Consider the following 16,163-nt stretch of genomic DNA (forward strand, 5'->3'; position numbering starts at 1 on the left):
ACTTCCAGCGAGACTTTGGGAGGCAACTTGGACACGACTTGAGTATCAATCACAGCATGACTTGAGGCAGCTTACAAGGACAGGGGACTTTGCCAGTGACCAATCACATAATAATCAGCTCTGTGGGAGGGAGGGGTTTGCCTAGAAAACTATTTTTACTACAGTTAAGACGGGGTCAGACTTGAAAACAACTTCCATTGAAATCAATGTGTACAAGTCGTCTAGAAGTCGGATTGAAGTAGTACAGGAACCTTTTCTGAAGTCGGAGTGACTTCAGTAGTGTACATTAAGACGGCTCTCATTCACTTACATTGATTTTATCAAGTTGCCGACTTGAGGCAACTTGGGACGTCTTCAAGTCGGATCCAAAGTTGCCCCTGTGTGAATGGACTCTTAAGCATAATCTATAAATCAGTTAATTCTTGTTTTTAGTAAACACTAAACTTGTTTTCCTCCCCCTTGGCACTCTCCACACTGACCATTCAGAAGCTGTTCCCCTACAGGGCATTTACAGTCTACCACCAATCTACTTGTCACATATACCAAGAGCAAAAACATAAAGAAAGCAAAAAAAAAAACACTAATACAGACTGTTTTATTAAACTGACCCTGTCACATAAGGAAACTTCCAATAAACTATAACCTGATGAAAGAAGACTCTTACAGTGTCTCTCCTGCTACCTGCATTACCTTTCCACTAAAGAGAAATTACTGGCGGAAGTTCCTTCTAAAACCCACATTCTTAGGCATTTCCTCCATTGTTGTGTCCCCTGTGTCCAGTTATGTGCTGAGTGCAGTGGGGGACACAGGAGATCAACAGGAGAAGCTTCAGCTTGGGATTTTTCTCCCGTAGGGTTGGTGAGTATTCCAGGGGCATATCTACAGAATTTGGCACCCGGGGCAGACCCTATATCTGGCACCCCCCAGAATTTTTGTTTTTGTCCATTGAGCTCAGTGCCTTTGACAAGAAGTGAGAGGCACTGTGAGCTCATCCTCTAAGTCTGCTGTAAACAGAGCGTGTAATTTACCAAAAAACTGCATGGTGCAAAATCTGGTTTGGGTCAGCATAGAAACCAATCAGCTTTCTTTTTTTATTGCCAAAGCTTAATCAAAAAATTCGATTCTGAGGGCACCCATTTTAGTAAATCTCCCCCACAGTGTGCCAGCTTGTATTTAAACTGGCCGCTCTGTATGTAGCTTCTGACAGGCTGCGCAAAGAGCCCTGTATCTCCAGAACCAGGGGTGGAGTAGGACTTATGCTACCTACCTCCCAAATTTGGGGTCTCTGTGACCTTAGGTCGCCGAGCTACAACCCTTAAAGCTGGATTTATTTGTTTATCTGCTCTGCCTCACCTGCCTCCCCTGACCTACACATCCCTGCGTTCCATGTAGCACCTCCGAGCACTGCGGCCTGGAACCTGAATAATCCTCCTCCCGTTGACGCCCACCCCCCCCCCCCCCCCCGGGCCTGGAACCCAAAAGAATCCTCCTCTGCAAAAAGGGGCCCACCGACCCGAGAACAGTCATCGGGCAGCTGACAGAAATACATGTACCTGGCAGTGGCACACTTACTATGTGCTACTGCCAGTCCAGACACCCCTGGCAGAGTGTGAACGTACTGGGCATCACCACCTGGGAAAAGTGTGAATGACCATACTGGGCATCACCACCAGGGAACAGCAGGTCTATGCTAGGAACAGTGTGAGAATATACTCGGCATCACCCCCCGGGGTGGACTGTGACCATAATTCGCAACACCACTTGGAAGTGTGTAAGCATACCTAGCAATACCCCTCCTGTGATAATAGTAGGTATCCCAACTCCTGGAAGAGTGTGCCCATGCCAGGAACTTCTCTCCTGTCCCTCTCCTGCATGGAGTTGGATCTCGCTGCTCAGTAATAGACAGATGGCAGGGTGGGTAAATCTGTCAGTGTCGAGAAGTGGAGGTAGAAGGTAGGATCACCTACCTGAGGAGATGGAAGATCCGGACAGCCTGGAGTTGCTGGACCCTGCTATGTCGGTGGAAGCAATGTGAAGAGATCCGTGTACAGAGCATCTCCCTAAGCGGCTTGACCCCCACCCCCCCACCCCCCCACCCCAGTGTGTGGCACCCGGGATGGACTCCCCCCACCCCCATGTTGGTTTACCACTAAAGTATTCTCTTTGTTTAGAGGTATGTGGTTTATTGGAAGATTTTCTTATGTGACAGAGAGCTCAATTCACAAAATTTTTTGCCATCTTTAAAAAATTGTCTTTAAAGTGTATTTCTACTTTTCAAGCCAAATTGGGGTGACTCCTACCTTATATTTGTTACATGTTACATTCACATAGCATAACTTAAAAAGCATTTTAATCTGAGCTCCAGGCACAAAAACTTTTGTTTATAGTTGCAAAGGATATACAGTAACTCCACTACGTAGGCACCAAATGCCCTTAGAAAACCCAGTTGCTACCTTGTAAAAGTAGTAGTGACACCATCAATGTGCTGAACATCAGCCTGTGCAGAGAGCAGAGCTGTGGGAAGAATTCAGCAGGCCCCGCCCACTACAGGTTGTCTGCAGAAAACTAAAGGAGGAGGTGGATACAAGACCACCTGCACAAGGAGAGAGAGCAGTCTTTATTACAGGAAGCTCTGGTACAATAGTTACACACTGGATTACTGCACTAATGTGGAAGAAATATACAAAGAACACCAAGATTCAAGTAAAAATACAATAGCTCCCAACTGTCCCTGATTTAGAGGGACTGTCTCTGATTCAGAACAAAGTCCCTCTGTCTTTCTTTCCTCCTTATTTTTCCCTTATTGTGGTCTGATCTATATAGTTGTATATAAATTGCACTATTTATCTATCAAAAAGTGTTTCTCAGTGCTAAACCCTTCACCCAATTTTAGAAATTGCTGCATTTGTAATTTCCAAAAGGAATAGTAGTAGTAAAAAAATTGATGTATAATTCTCCTTTAGGAGGACGTGGCAGGGGGTGTGTCCTATGACTACATACTTTTGCTAATAGGTGTCCATCGTTACCATTTCAGAATGTTGGGAGGTATGGAATACACATACCTCTTGTATTAAAACAATATTTGCTTATCCCAGAGGTAAGCTTTAAAAATTGCAGCTCATTTTTAATTAACCCTGTCCGTACTGTGCAGACAGATCTCATTATCAGTTGTGAACTAGACTTGAACACTGTGTGTCCTAACAAAGGTTTAGGTTTAGAAGCTGGACTTCTTGCATCACGCTGACATTTTTGGAAAGCCTTGAAGTCAGCCATCACCCCTTCTCCTGAGGAACATTTAATAGGTAAGAGATATAAAAAAAATAGTTTTTTGATATACTGTGTGAATGAGAACACATAATTCTTCAATTTTAAAAAGCGGGCATTCACTTTAAGCTGAAACTAATAATTAAAGTGGATATAAACCCTAATGCCACATACACACAGTCGAAATTTCAGACAGCAAAAGACCGATGAGAGCTTTTCGTTGGAAAATGCGACCGTGTGTAGGCTCCATCGGAATTTTGCTGGCCGAATTTCTGCCAGAAAAAGAGTGAGAGCAAGTTCTCAATTTTTCTGAAGGAAAAAGTTTCTATCGGAAATTCCGATCGCGTGTGTGCAATTTCGATGCACAAAAACTCACGCATGCTCAGATTCAACTACGAGATGGAAGCTATTGGCTACTGGGTATTAAACTTCCCTTTTCCAGTCCCGTCGTACGTATTGTACATCACCATGTTCTTGATGGTCGGAATTTGGTGTGACTGTGTGTATGCAAGACAGCTTGAGCGAAAATCCCGTCGGAATTCCATCGGGAAAACCATTAGAGCTTTTTCCAACCGAAATTCAGATCGTGTGTATGGGGCATCACATATACCCAATGAAGTGAACAGCCTCAGATGATACACAGGGATGAAACAAATCTCCCTACATAAGTTTTACATGTATATCTGCTGTCTTCATCTTTATATATTCCTTAGAATGTGCATGTCCTGTTAGAAATGTTCTCTTCCTGTTATGCACTGGGAGTGGATTCTTGACGTACACGGTGTGACAGCTGATTGGAGGAAAGGCACACACCCCCTCTCCACATAGGCAGAGGAAAGAAGGCATGTGCTGTGAATAGACCAGCTCTCTGCTAATCTATTTATAGCACCCATCTCGACACAAATTTCAGGCTGGTTTTATCTCGGTTGTCAGAGAACTTGTCGGAAATGATCATGCTGATAACAGAAGAACGGAGAAGCAGAAAGACACAGGACTTAGGGCTTTGGAGAGAGATAAGAAAACACTGCAGATATATGTGCCTAGGTCAAATTTTATGAATCCGGTTTACATCTACTTTAAGCTGATTAAGCTGATACTAGCACTAATAATATTATTGTGTCAAAATTTGAATTAGATGTGCTAGGGTATAGGGAGGACAAACATTTGGTGGTGATATGCAATGTTCCTAATTATTAAAATTCAAAAACCTGTGTCTCAGTCATGCCGAATGCAACTAAAAATTCTATAACGATGGAGATGAGCAAGGATGTTGTTTTTATATGTCGTTCCATAGCCATTACAATGATAGCTTGCAAGGCTCAATGGGACTTGGTCTACAAACAAGTAGAATACATAAAAGGATCTGACATCTGTGTCAAATCACTATAAAACAATAGGATACAGAGCTATCACTGGTGGTGCAATTAAGATGCAGCTCTGCTTAGGGTCAGAGCTACACCGAGCATTGATTTTTATAATGTAAGATCTGATTTCTTTGTTCTATGAGAAGGTAAAAGGTGAATCACTCTGCATGTCAACTCCTTCCGACAGATGGATCTAAAATCTCTAAACACAACATTTGTTTAATTAGATACTTAGATGGATTTAAACAAAAAGTTTGGCTGCCTTCAAAGATGTCTCAAAGGAAAAGTATATACAAACATTCAATGCTATAGAGGGCATATGAAGATAATGAAATAATAATACATTGTCAATAAAAAAGTTTCCAAAAAACATAAATATTCTGGACAGTAATGGCATTCAGTTTTTAATTTTACTTGCAGCAAAAAAACTACAAAGCGGCTGTTCATTAAAATGTATCTAATGCCAAAACTTTCTGATTTTTAACTGTCTGCTCCTTTTGGAGACATTTTCCCCCTCATTTCCTTTTCCGGAAACAAAATAGGGACTAAGTTAAAGTGGAAGAAAAGCCTAATTATAACTATTCCGAAAAAAAATGTTCCCTCCCCCTCCTACATATCCTGTCTACCCTATATAAAAAATATCTACCCACTTGCATATTTTTAATCCGGTTCAGTCACATGATCCTGCAAGTCCGGTTCCCCCCCAGGAGCATGTGAAAATTTCTGTTAAATGTCAGTCAAATGCCCCCTCCTCTTCCCTGCAGCAGTCTCTCACTGACACAAGAGAGCTGGAGCTGCAGGATCATGTGAACGGACCAGAGTGGAATTCAAAATAGGTAAGTACACAGATATTTTTTTATACAGGGTAGGCAGGATAGGTAGGAGAAGAAGGGTGGAACATTTTTCCGAATAGTTATAGTTATGCCGCATACACACGACCGGACTTTCCGTCAGACTAGGTCTGCAGGGATCAGTCCGTCAGACAATCTGATCGTGTATGGGCTAGTTTGATCGTTTTTCAAAATAAAAATCAGACGGACCTAGAAATAGAACATGTTTCAAATCTATTCGATGGACTCAATTCCGACGGACTAAAATCGGGAACACCGTTCGTCTGTGTGCTGGTCCAACGGACCAAATACGACATAAGGGAAGCTACTGACTACTGGCTATTGAACTTCCTTGTTTAGTCCCATCTTACGTCATCACGTTCAAAATGAATGGACTTTCGAGCAGATTTAGTCCTTTCGTATGTGGCCAAATCCGTTCATTCGGAAAGTCCGTCGGGAAGACCGTCGGACCTAGTCTTCCGGAAAGTCTGGTCGCGTCTACGTGGCATTAGGCTATTCTTCCTCTTTAAATCTCTTCAAAGTGAGTTAAAATCCCCTTAGTTCTTGCTCACACAGACAGCCGGGACATGGTAAAGACAGGTGGTTGAGCTGCAGTTTTACTGCCCCCCGACTGCCCTCCTAAAGTCCACAATACAGCTGAAGGGGGCTGTTCATCATATGCTATGGCCTCAGCAAATTTACCATGGCATGTTGAGTTGACAGGCGGCATCGCCTATCAAACTTTGTCATTCAATAGGGCGGCACCACAACCACGAGCCAAGCTTTTGTGGTGTATTATTCCCATAGTAAATTGCCCCCTGGCAAAAAAACAAAAATAGCCTCCTAAATGCCTGACAGTATCTGCTTAGATGCACTTTGAAATGCGATCCAGTGTGAATCTCTTTTCAGGAATAAGGCTAGTGAGAACCTAGCTTTAGACTGTAGTCACCAAAATCAATGGTCCTATGAAAACATTTCTCCCTCACCTTCTGATTCAGTGACAACTGTCACATTTTGAATTTTCCTTCACCTTTTCTCCAGTGACAGGGGTAACCAGAACAGACAAACAAACCTGCATAAAAAGCATTGGCTTTGTTTACTGTATACCTTAAGGGCCTAGTCACACTTTTGCAGTACTTTGCAGAGGGCTTGTACTGTTCACACCTGTTTGATTTTACATATGTCAATGTATAACAAGAGAGTTACCATTAATCTTAATTTTTTGTGCGTTACATTGTGCGTTAATGTTCTTTCAATTGAGGCAATCCCTTCATTATGAAAGAGCTGACAATGGAACAATGTTTAGAAAGGGGCACATGATCCTTTTTCTGCAATGCAGCGCCCTGCAGTACAGTGCATTAGCATGCCATTCACAATTAAAGGCACTTCGTATAGAGCGGGTCTACCTGTCTGAGAATAAATGTCCACAGATCCCAGTTGTGCTTAAACTTACACGCTGCTCAGTATTTCCCACTACAATTGCTGGCACTCGTCCACAAAATTCTGCTTTCTAACATTGCTTTTTATTCTAAATGTGATGATTCTTGAATAAATTCTCCTATTTTAAAATATATCAGCTTCCTTTATTAGTAGCTGCAGGCAACAAGCAATATCAAAGACTTGCTTATGTAACTCCATTCATTTAGATATATTCTATGTTTTAAATGATCGCTTGAAGCCAGATTCAGCAGGGTTTTTATACTGTTTCTGTCTGGGATAGTAGCCACTTGCCACATAAATTTGTACAGTGCAACCTCCCTCTCATGTCCCGATTTGTGTGGGCAAGCATGCAGTGTACTCATATTAAACCATTGTACACACATTGTACACACATTGTACACACATTGTACACACTGTCCTACAATCTTGCAGGTTTCTGCTAAACCTGAAGAATGACACTTGCAATTATAGGAATCTGTTGGGCTGACCCCCAGACAGGCATCAGATACAACTTAAAGGAATTGTTTTGAGTTTTTGCATATACGTCTTTTTTTTATTATGTACAGAACTAAAAAAATGCAATTTTAATCTTTGAAGCTGGCCATATACTATATAGCCTGACCATACAATTTACTGTAGGCCTCTTACGCATTGGTAGCCCCCGGGCGAATGATTGGGATGACAGGTGTATGCGAGTAGTAATGGCCGATCAGTCTGTACACTCTAATGACAGGCTGACATCGCTGTTCACATTTACTCGCACACCAAGTGGTTACCTGTGTTTAGAGACAGAAATCTAAGCCTGCACGCAGTCAGATTCATCCAGGCTAGGACATCCATCCCTAGCAATGGGTAACTATTTGTTATGTAGATACATGTGAAAAGTGGCAGCTGCAATCAGCCGGTCATTAGATTGGACAGGCTGAGGGGCCACCATTACTCATATACACCTGTCATCTCAGCAACAGGAAACCTCTGAGGCTAGGTTCACATATGCGAATTGGGTGCGAGTTTCCCTTCATCCAATTTGCACAACAGGCGAGTGTAATCGGCTCTCAATGGAGCCAGTTTACACAGGTCCAGGGCGGCTGTGGTTCAGATTGAGTGTGTTTGTGTCCAGTTCAGGTGCGAATTCAGGCAAAAATTGAACCGGTGAACAGACACGCACCAGACCCAAGGCACAAACCAATGGCCACACATATGTGAACCCGGCCTAAATCTTCCTGTGGCATTCGGTGTATGCAGGTATACACCTGTGTGATGGAGACCTCAGAGTTACAAAACTACAAGGACAAACCTAAACAATCAATTTAATTTCATACAAAGGAGATTGTATAATCAGATTGCATCATTTATAGTTAGCTTTAGGCAGGCCATATATTATGCAATTTTTTTTTGAAGAAAATTGCTCAATTTCCCCATCAACACAGTCAGTGTTGATGGTAGAATTCCTCCAGCAATGATATTGCATTCTGCCAGTGGGTAGCGCAGGAAGCATTCCCCACTGTCATAATACAATGATCACTACTGGCAGCTATAGTCACCACCAGTGATTAAGCAAAAGAAAAACGTGACAGCCATCGACGGATTGAAATTCATCCAGTTCAGTGGGAATTGGATGAATTTTGATCCATCTATGGGCAGGCTGGTTGTACTGAAGTCGATCGATGGATTGACTTCAGTACAACCAGCCTGCCCATAGACGGATCAAAAATTCATCCAAATGCCACTGAACCAGACAAATTTCGATCCGTCGATGGATGGCTTTACTGACAATGTAAAATCCGCCATGGGTTATTACGCTTTAACAACATTTTTGTTCCTTACAACTGTTTTAGAATATGCAGGTAATGTACATTTCAGAAAGGTAATGTCCCATCCACACCACTGGCATAGAAATTAGGTGCTTCCTGGCTCCCGGGGCAACATTGCAGTACACAAGAAGTGCTGCGTAGTGAAGCAATGACTCTGCATACTGCTTGGCCACAATGACGTAGACTGATGATGTTTCAACCGGGTGGGGGGATTATAGCTATGACCCCTGAATGTAAATTGTAAAAAAAATGTACTCATGAGCTGCATGCCTCTATCTTTGATGTCACTCTAATGCTGCGTACACACGACCAGACTTTTTGACGGACTAGGTCCGACGGAACGAATCCGCTGGATATTAGGATCATGTATGGGCTCCAGCTGACTTTTTTTTCCCCCAAAAGTCTCATGGGCCTAGAAATAAAACATGTTTCAAATCTTTCCGACGGACTCGAGTGCAGTCGAAAAATCAGTTTGTCTGTATGCTAGTCCAACGGACGAAAAACGACGCTAGGGCAACTATTGGCTACTGACTACGAACTTCCTTATTCTAGTCCAGTCGTACGTCATCACGTTCAGATACGTCAGACTTTGGTGTGCTTGTGTGTGGCCAAGTCTGTTCATTCGGAAAGTCCTTCGTAACTCCACCGAATGGAAGACCGTCGGACGTAGTCCGTCGAAAAGTCCGGTCGTGTGTAAGCGGCATCAGTAACCACTCAGCAGGTGCTCACTGCCTGCCTGAATTATACACTATCTACAACCAGAAAAAGCACAGTTGCTGCATAGGTTCTATTTGGCTTTAGGATACATATTTAGCCATTAGCTTTAAAAATCAAAGTGCATTATCATTTGCCATATCTGAGTTTTATGCGCCAGCAAAAGTTGGTAGTCTTCAGCTTGTCATACTTTGTCTTATTACACTTCTGTTTTATTCCTACAATACACCAACGTAAAAATACCAAATAAAAAAAAATAAAAAAAATCCAATAACAAAAGACAATCATTGCCATTTCTAATATGTCAACCAAATTTGCTGTTAAAAAAACATTAAGAATCACTACTTTACTCCACCTATCGCAACCAGACAGAATACATCCATTATTTCTCTGGCTGTGTCAAAGTAAAAAAAAAAAAGAAAAAGAAATAAAATGATATAAAGATTTACTTTTTACTATTTATATATATATATATATATATATATATATATATATATATATATATATATATATAATATATATTTTTTTTAAATAACTGTGCTTTCTTTTTTAAAACCTTGCCCTTGTCATTGCTTCAAGTTTTCAGCTATACAGACTGCTAACAAATCTGTGTAATGGTTTTACCTTTTCAGATCCTCAGAGACAGACTTTGCTCCAGCAGAAAAGCTCTGTGCATGATCCTGTGGGTAGCACTTCAGTTCCAGAATCAGTGCCAGGCAGGGAAGGCTGCAGGGAGCCCAGAAAGCAGAGTCTGCGTGATTCCTACCTGCTTCTACCAGCGCTGCAGCATTAATACCTGACCTGGCAGTTCCACTCTGATCTTCCACTCTGAGATCTGGTGTTAAGGCGTTTCCATTTCAGTGACAAGGAATGCATAAAATGCACCCAAACTTGAAAACCAGGAACAAGGAACATAAGTTCTTCTTAGTTTCTGCTGTAGTGAACAATGAGTAAAAAACGTCTACTGCAAAAGGCTTTGGTTGAGAACAAAACAAACACACTTTTTACCATAGGAAGAGTGTCCAGTGTAATCAAAGGTCAGATCCCAGGGAAGGTGACTTCAGGTTAACTAAATGAATGGGGATTGACAGTTCACATATCCTACTTTGCAACCACTTAAAAAAACATTTGTAGTCTTCCATTGCTGACCTTTCTTTAGAAAATGCTATTTTCTTGGCTGTCATGCTGGTGCCTTGGCCTTAACACTTTTTGAGTTGTTCACCTGGAAAAATATAGATATGAGGAGTTTCGACCATGTTCTGCCACTCATCTACAGCATGCATTTTCTGGGTTTGCAATTGATAAATACTGACGACAGCTGCAGCCAGGTAACTAGCATTTTCAGAAGAATGTCAGCGGCCCTTTACTTCTCTCATGACGTGTCTACTTTAAGTCCAGCCAGGTATGCAAAGTTTGTTATGTATCAGTGATAAGAAGGCTGGATTACCATAGTGATCACAGTCAATGGTGTAGTAATTTCCTTATATACCTTCCAATGTTGATACAAATGGAAATTGGAATAGCACCATACATTAAGGGGGGCTTTTTTTAAGTGCGGCCTTTACCGCTATCTTTAAATGTTTTCATTTGAGACTTTTGCTAGCAGAATCATTTTAGAAGAATGTACAAAGCAGCAACTCTGTCCTAAGAGAACTATAAAGAGTACTGTTGCTGCAATGTGATTCGCCCTGCATTGTTCTGCCTGCACTTGCTACATGATTGTTCCAGCCTGAACCCCCTTTGCCCCCAGCAGTGTCCTCTAGCACCTTCAATGACCTCCAGCTTCCTCCAGTTTCCCCAACCTTCCTCAGCCTTAAAGGTCCACAGCCCACTTGAATGGCCCATAGCCCTGTGCACTATCCCCAGTACGTTCTAGTGCCCCCCCAGCCCCTTATATTGCTCCTCAACCCCCTTTCACAGTCCCAGCTGCAATTTTTTTTCTCTGAACGGTACCTAGCAACCAGTGATGCTGACAGTGGGCAGAACCTGATGGGGAAACTGGGGGACTAGTTTTTCATCTGTTCCACTTTTTCCTTGTGATTGACAACAGGCATGGGGTGGATCCTGTAGCCAATAACAGGTTGTCTGTTGGCTAAGGAATATGGCCACTGCCTGCTGTCTATCACAAGTGGAGCAGACCTGATGGGGAACCGGTGTCTCTGAACTCTCATAAGGCTCTGCTCACACAGCTATAGCAGCGAGGAGGGTACTCTGCTGCATTGAGGGCAGTGTTTCTGCACAGACACTACAACCAGGATGCGCCAGATTTATGTACTTGTCTCCAACATTTGCTTTGTGAGGCAAGTTGGAATTCTAGAGTGTTGTACACACTCACTATGAATTCCTCATAGACAAAAATATCTCTTTGGGGAGACTTTCTTTCAAGTCCTAAAGATACAAGCAAGAGGAAGTCTCTCCAAAGCAGGGCCATCTTAATGAGAGGGCACATCTGGACACTGCCCAGGGGCCTCAGCTGCATGGGGAGCCCTTGCACTTTCAAAAAATCTGCTCCTTGAGCCCACGCTGCCTGGAAATTGGGGGCCCCAAGATGGCACTGAGAGTGATGGATACACAGGGGAGGCAGGCTGGCAGCGGTGCGCTGTGCAGAACGATACCTATTTCACAGCAAGCAGGGAGGGGCGGTGCCAGTAATGCTCTGACCCCACCCCAAGCAGCTTGAATGCTCAGGATTTAGAGGATGCGGGGTAGGAGCTGGAGTGGGAGCTACTGAGTCAGCAACACCTGCGGAAGTGGCATTGTCGATGGTGTCATGGAGAGTCCAGCTGTCCAGCATTGTTTGCACCAAAGGGCTTGGAATGCCTGGAGGGATGCTCCCTCCTCCACCCCTCCTTCTGCCTGCATGACTTGATTTGTATAGGCAAGTCCTCATCACAATGCGGGAGGTGGGCACATAGCCAAAAGTTTACATGCACTGTATCTCCACTGGAAAAGGGGGTACTACATGGATGGAATAATGTTGCTGGGGGATATCAAAGGTGTATGGGGGAAAACAATGCTGAGGGGGGATCTGGGGTGTATAGGGGGTAGTAATGCTTGGGGTATCTTGGGTGGCTATAGTGCTAGGGGTATCAGGGATGTAAAGAGGCCACAGTGTAGGGGGTATTAGGGATGTAGTGGGGTCAAAATGCAAGGGGTATCTTATGGTATATGGTAACAGTGTTGGGGGAATATTTAGGGTGCAGAGAGGAATCAAACTGCTGAGGATATCTGGGGTGTAGAGGGGTAAGAGTGCTGGGGGGATATCTGGGGTGCAGAGAGGGATCAGAGTGCTGGGGGAATATCTGGGATATAGAGGGGTCAGGGTGATGGGGGGATATCTAGGGTGTAGAGGGGTCAGAGTGCCGGGGGATATCTGGGATGTAGAGGGGTCAGAGTGCTAGGGGGATATGTAGGGTGTAGAGGGGTCAGAGTGCTGGGGGGTATATGGGGTGTAGAGGGGTCAGAGTGCTGGGGGGTATATGGGGTGTAGAGGGGCCTGAGCGCTAGGGGGATATTTAGGGTCAGAATGCTGGGGTCGCTGGGGACACTAGCTGCAGTCGCGGCTCATAGAAGGGGGTCCAGTGAGTCCCTGTTCCCAATTTCAGGTGTGAATCAGGTCTGCACTTTTGCCTGAATTCGGACCTGAAACGAAACAGAAGACGCACAGGACCCTTTTGCAGGGCACTCTGCGGCCGCCCCCCCGGAGGTGTGTGAACCGGCTTCATTGAGAGCTGGTCAAGCTCTCTTGTAATGATAATTGAATGCAGAGAAACCTGCATCCAATTTGCATAAGTGTGGACCCAGCCTTAGGAATGAACCCAATATTACAATGAGTTAGGCCGCGTACACACAACCGTTTTTTCCGTCAGAATAAACTCTGACAGTTTTTCCGATGGAGTTCCGCTGAAAAGGACTTGCCTACACACAATCACACCAAAGTCCGATCGTTTAGAACGTGGTGACGTAGAACGCGTACGATGGGACTATAAAAAAGAAGTTCAATAGCCAGTAGCCAATAGCTGTCCTTTTTGGTCCGTCGGAACAGCATACAGATGAACGGGTTTCCCGATAGGAATTGATTGCCTTGGAAAGATTTAAAACATGTTCTATTTGCTACTGACTGTACGCACTGTGAAAAGTTGAAAATAAATACGCTTGATGGTATGGAGTTGCCGGCCGCTTTTATTCGATGACTGTTCTATTTCTAGGTCCGTCAGAATTTTCGAAAAAAAAGTCAGCTGAAGCCCACACATGATCGGAATATCTGATTAAATGATTCCGTCTGACTTTTTCTGCCGGAAAATCCGACCGTGTGTACACAGCATAAGGGCTTGTTCACGCCACAATGTGCAGAAAACACATATGCGTTAACGTGTTTTTAATCGTGGCTGTTTTACTGCATTTTTACATGCATTTTTTATCTGTCCACGCTACATCCAGGATCAAAATTCAAACTTTCTTTTTATTATTATGATAGTTGTGTTGCATTGACATTTTTGTGTAGCACACCACAACACACCTGTATGAAGTAAACAGGGCACATAGAAAGCAACTGTGTTCTATTTGTCTTTATGTCACATTTGCGCTTATCATTGCAGCTCAATGAACCATTGTGAATGAAAAAAATTAAAGTGTCAACATCATCTTAAAAAGCTATAAAAGACCTTCAACAAGCCTGAAGTCACCTGAATATCCCTCACACCTACCAAGTGCCACCAAAAAGAGTGCAACTAGATGAAGAGCTCAGCACATACAAGCACTTCGCAAAGGGAGCCCTATGGATGTCAGGTATCAGTATCCTACCCTTTCATAAAAGGTCACCCATTACAGCTTAGTACAGTCAATAAGTAGTTATCTGGTTAATTGCAATGCAATCAACAGACTAAAATATGTTCTGGAATTCCTCCTTGCTTACTGTTAGCTTTTTGAAATTACATAATTAATTAATTAGCATGCATGTAACACATTCAAATTGCAGGTTTGTAGTGACTGGGTGAATTAAAAATAGACTTCAATCATATGCTGAGATTACTCATTAGCAAAACATCCTGTAAATCTTAGTATGAGGCTGGATAGTATCCAAGTAATTTACCAGTAACTATAGCTGAGATGTATCAGCCACTCGAGAGAGAGATTCCAGGTTACGTTATACAATATAGCAGTCACTGAACTAACAAAGGCAATTTAGGGATTTGCACTTCGTAATGACATTTTTAAGGTGAACACCACCCTTTAACCACTTGAGACCCGCAATACGTCTATTGACGTCATGGGGTTCCGGTGGTTATATCTAAATGATGCCTGAGTCCACAGACATCATTTAGATATTGCCGTTTTCAGCCGGCGATTCCCTACACCATAAGAACAATCATAGCGGCTGTTCCACCGCTTGATTGTTCTTACGGGCGGCGGGAGGGGACGCCCCCCCCTCCCGCCGCCCTCCGGTGCTTCTACCGACTCACCGTTTCGATCGGTGAGTCGGTCACAGGATCTGCCGGCCCCAGCATTTGATCATAGAGATTTCCGGCGGACTAGATTGTCCTATGTCTCTATGATCGTTCGGAGGCCGGGCGCGATGTTATGACATCATGCCCGGCCTCGGTATTCAAATTAACGGCGCCAATCTGGCTAGGAAGCCAGGATCGTTTTTTTTTTTTTTTTATTCTTCCCAGCCTAGAGGTGAGATATGGGGTCTTATTGACCCCCCCATATTTCACTGTAAATAGGTCCGATCGTGCCATATTCCTATTACAAGGGATGTTTACATTCCTTGTAATAGGAATAAAAGTCATCAATTTTTTTTTTTCTAAGTGTAAAACTAAAAAAATTAAAATAAAATTAACAATAAAAAAAAAAAAAAAAATTTAAGCGCCCCTGTCCCCGTGAGCTCGCACACAGAAGTGAACGCATACCTAAGTCCCGCCCACATATGAAAACGGTGTTCAAACCACACATGTGAGGTATCGCCACGAACGTTAGAGCGAGAGCAATAATTATAGCCGTAGACCTCCTCTGTAACCCAAAACATGTAACCAGTAAAAATTTTTAAAGCGTCGCCTATGGGGATTTTTAAATACCAAAGTTTGGCGCCATTCCATGAGCGCGTGCAATTTTGAAGCGTGACATGTTGGGTATCTATTTACTCGGCGTATCCTCCTCTTTCACACTATGCAAAAAAATTGGGCTAACTTTACTGTTTTTTTTTTTTTTAGCATGAAACTGTTTTTTTTCTGAAAAAAACGCGTTCGAAAAATTGCTGCGCAAATACCGTGCGAGATAAAAAGTTGCAATGACCGCCATTGTATTCTCTAGGGTCTTTGCTAAAAAAAACATATATAATGTTTGGGGGTTCTATGTAATTTTCTAGCAAAAAAATTTGGAATTTTACATGTAGGAGAGAAATGTCAGAATTGGCCTGGGTCTCAAGTGGTTAAGTATGATATGTTCATCTGTCTTCATTTCAGAGAAAAAAAAAATGCTATGTTAGCAAAGTTGGTAAATCTTGCAAAGAGTGAGAGATCCACTTACTTGCAGACAAAATGAAATCGAGGGTCATCAACTAGGGAGCAAGCTACATCACTAAGGGGAAGCACTGCTGGTGTTAAGGCCACTTCCACACTGGGGCGTTTCTCAGGCGTTACAGCGCTAAGAATAGCGCCTGTATAGCGCCTGAAAAAATCTGGCCCCTTTCACTCCACTGTGAAAGCCGAAAGGGGTGCTGGAGTGGTGTGCTAGCA

The 16,163-nt window shown here is 43.1% G+C and overlaps 1 protein-coding gene across 1 annotated transcript in view; it reads right to left on the reverse strand.

The window, feature by feature from the left end:
• VGLL1 (vestigial like family member 1) overlaps window positions 1-10,264 on the reverse strand; it is a 63,368-nt gene extending 53,104 nt beyond the window's left edge. The window contains exon 1 of the mRNA XM_077490423.1: window positions 10,051-10,264. The gene's annotated coding sequence lies outside the window, so the exon portion shown is untranslated. The remainder of the gene's footprint in view (window positions 1-10,050) is intronic.
• Between the last annotated feature and the right edge of the window lie 5,899 nt (window positions 10,265-16,163).

Source organism: Lithobates pipiens, unplaced genomic scaffold, assembly GCF_037356315.1.
Source record: "Lithobates pipiens isolate NorthernLeopardFrog02 unplaced genomic scaffold, aLitPip1_a1.2 Scaffold_1, whole genome shotgun sequence".
NCBI classification, from domain to species: domain Eukaryota; kingdom Metazoa; phylum Chordata; class Amphibia; order Anura; family Ranidae; genus Lithobates; species Lithobates pipiens.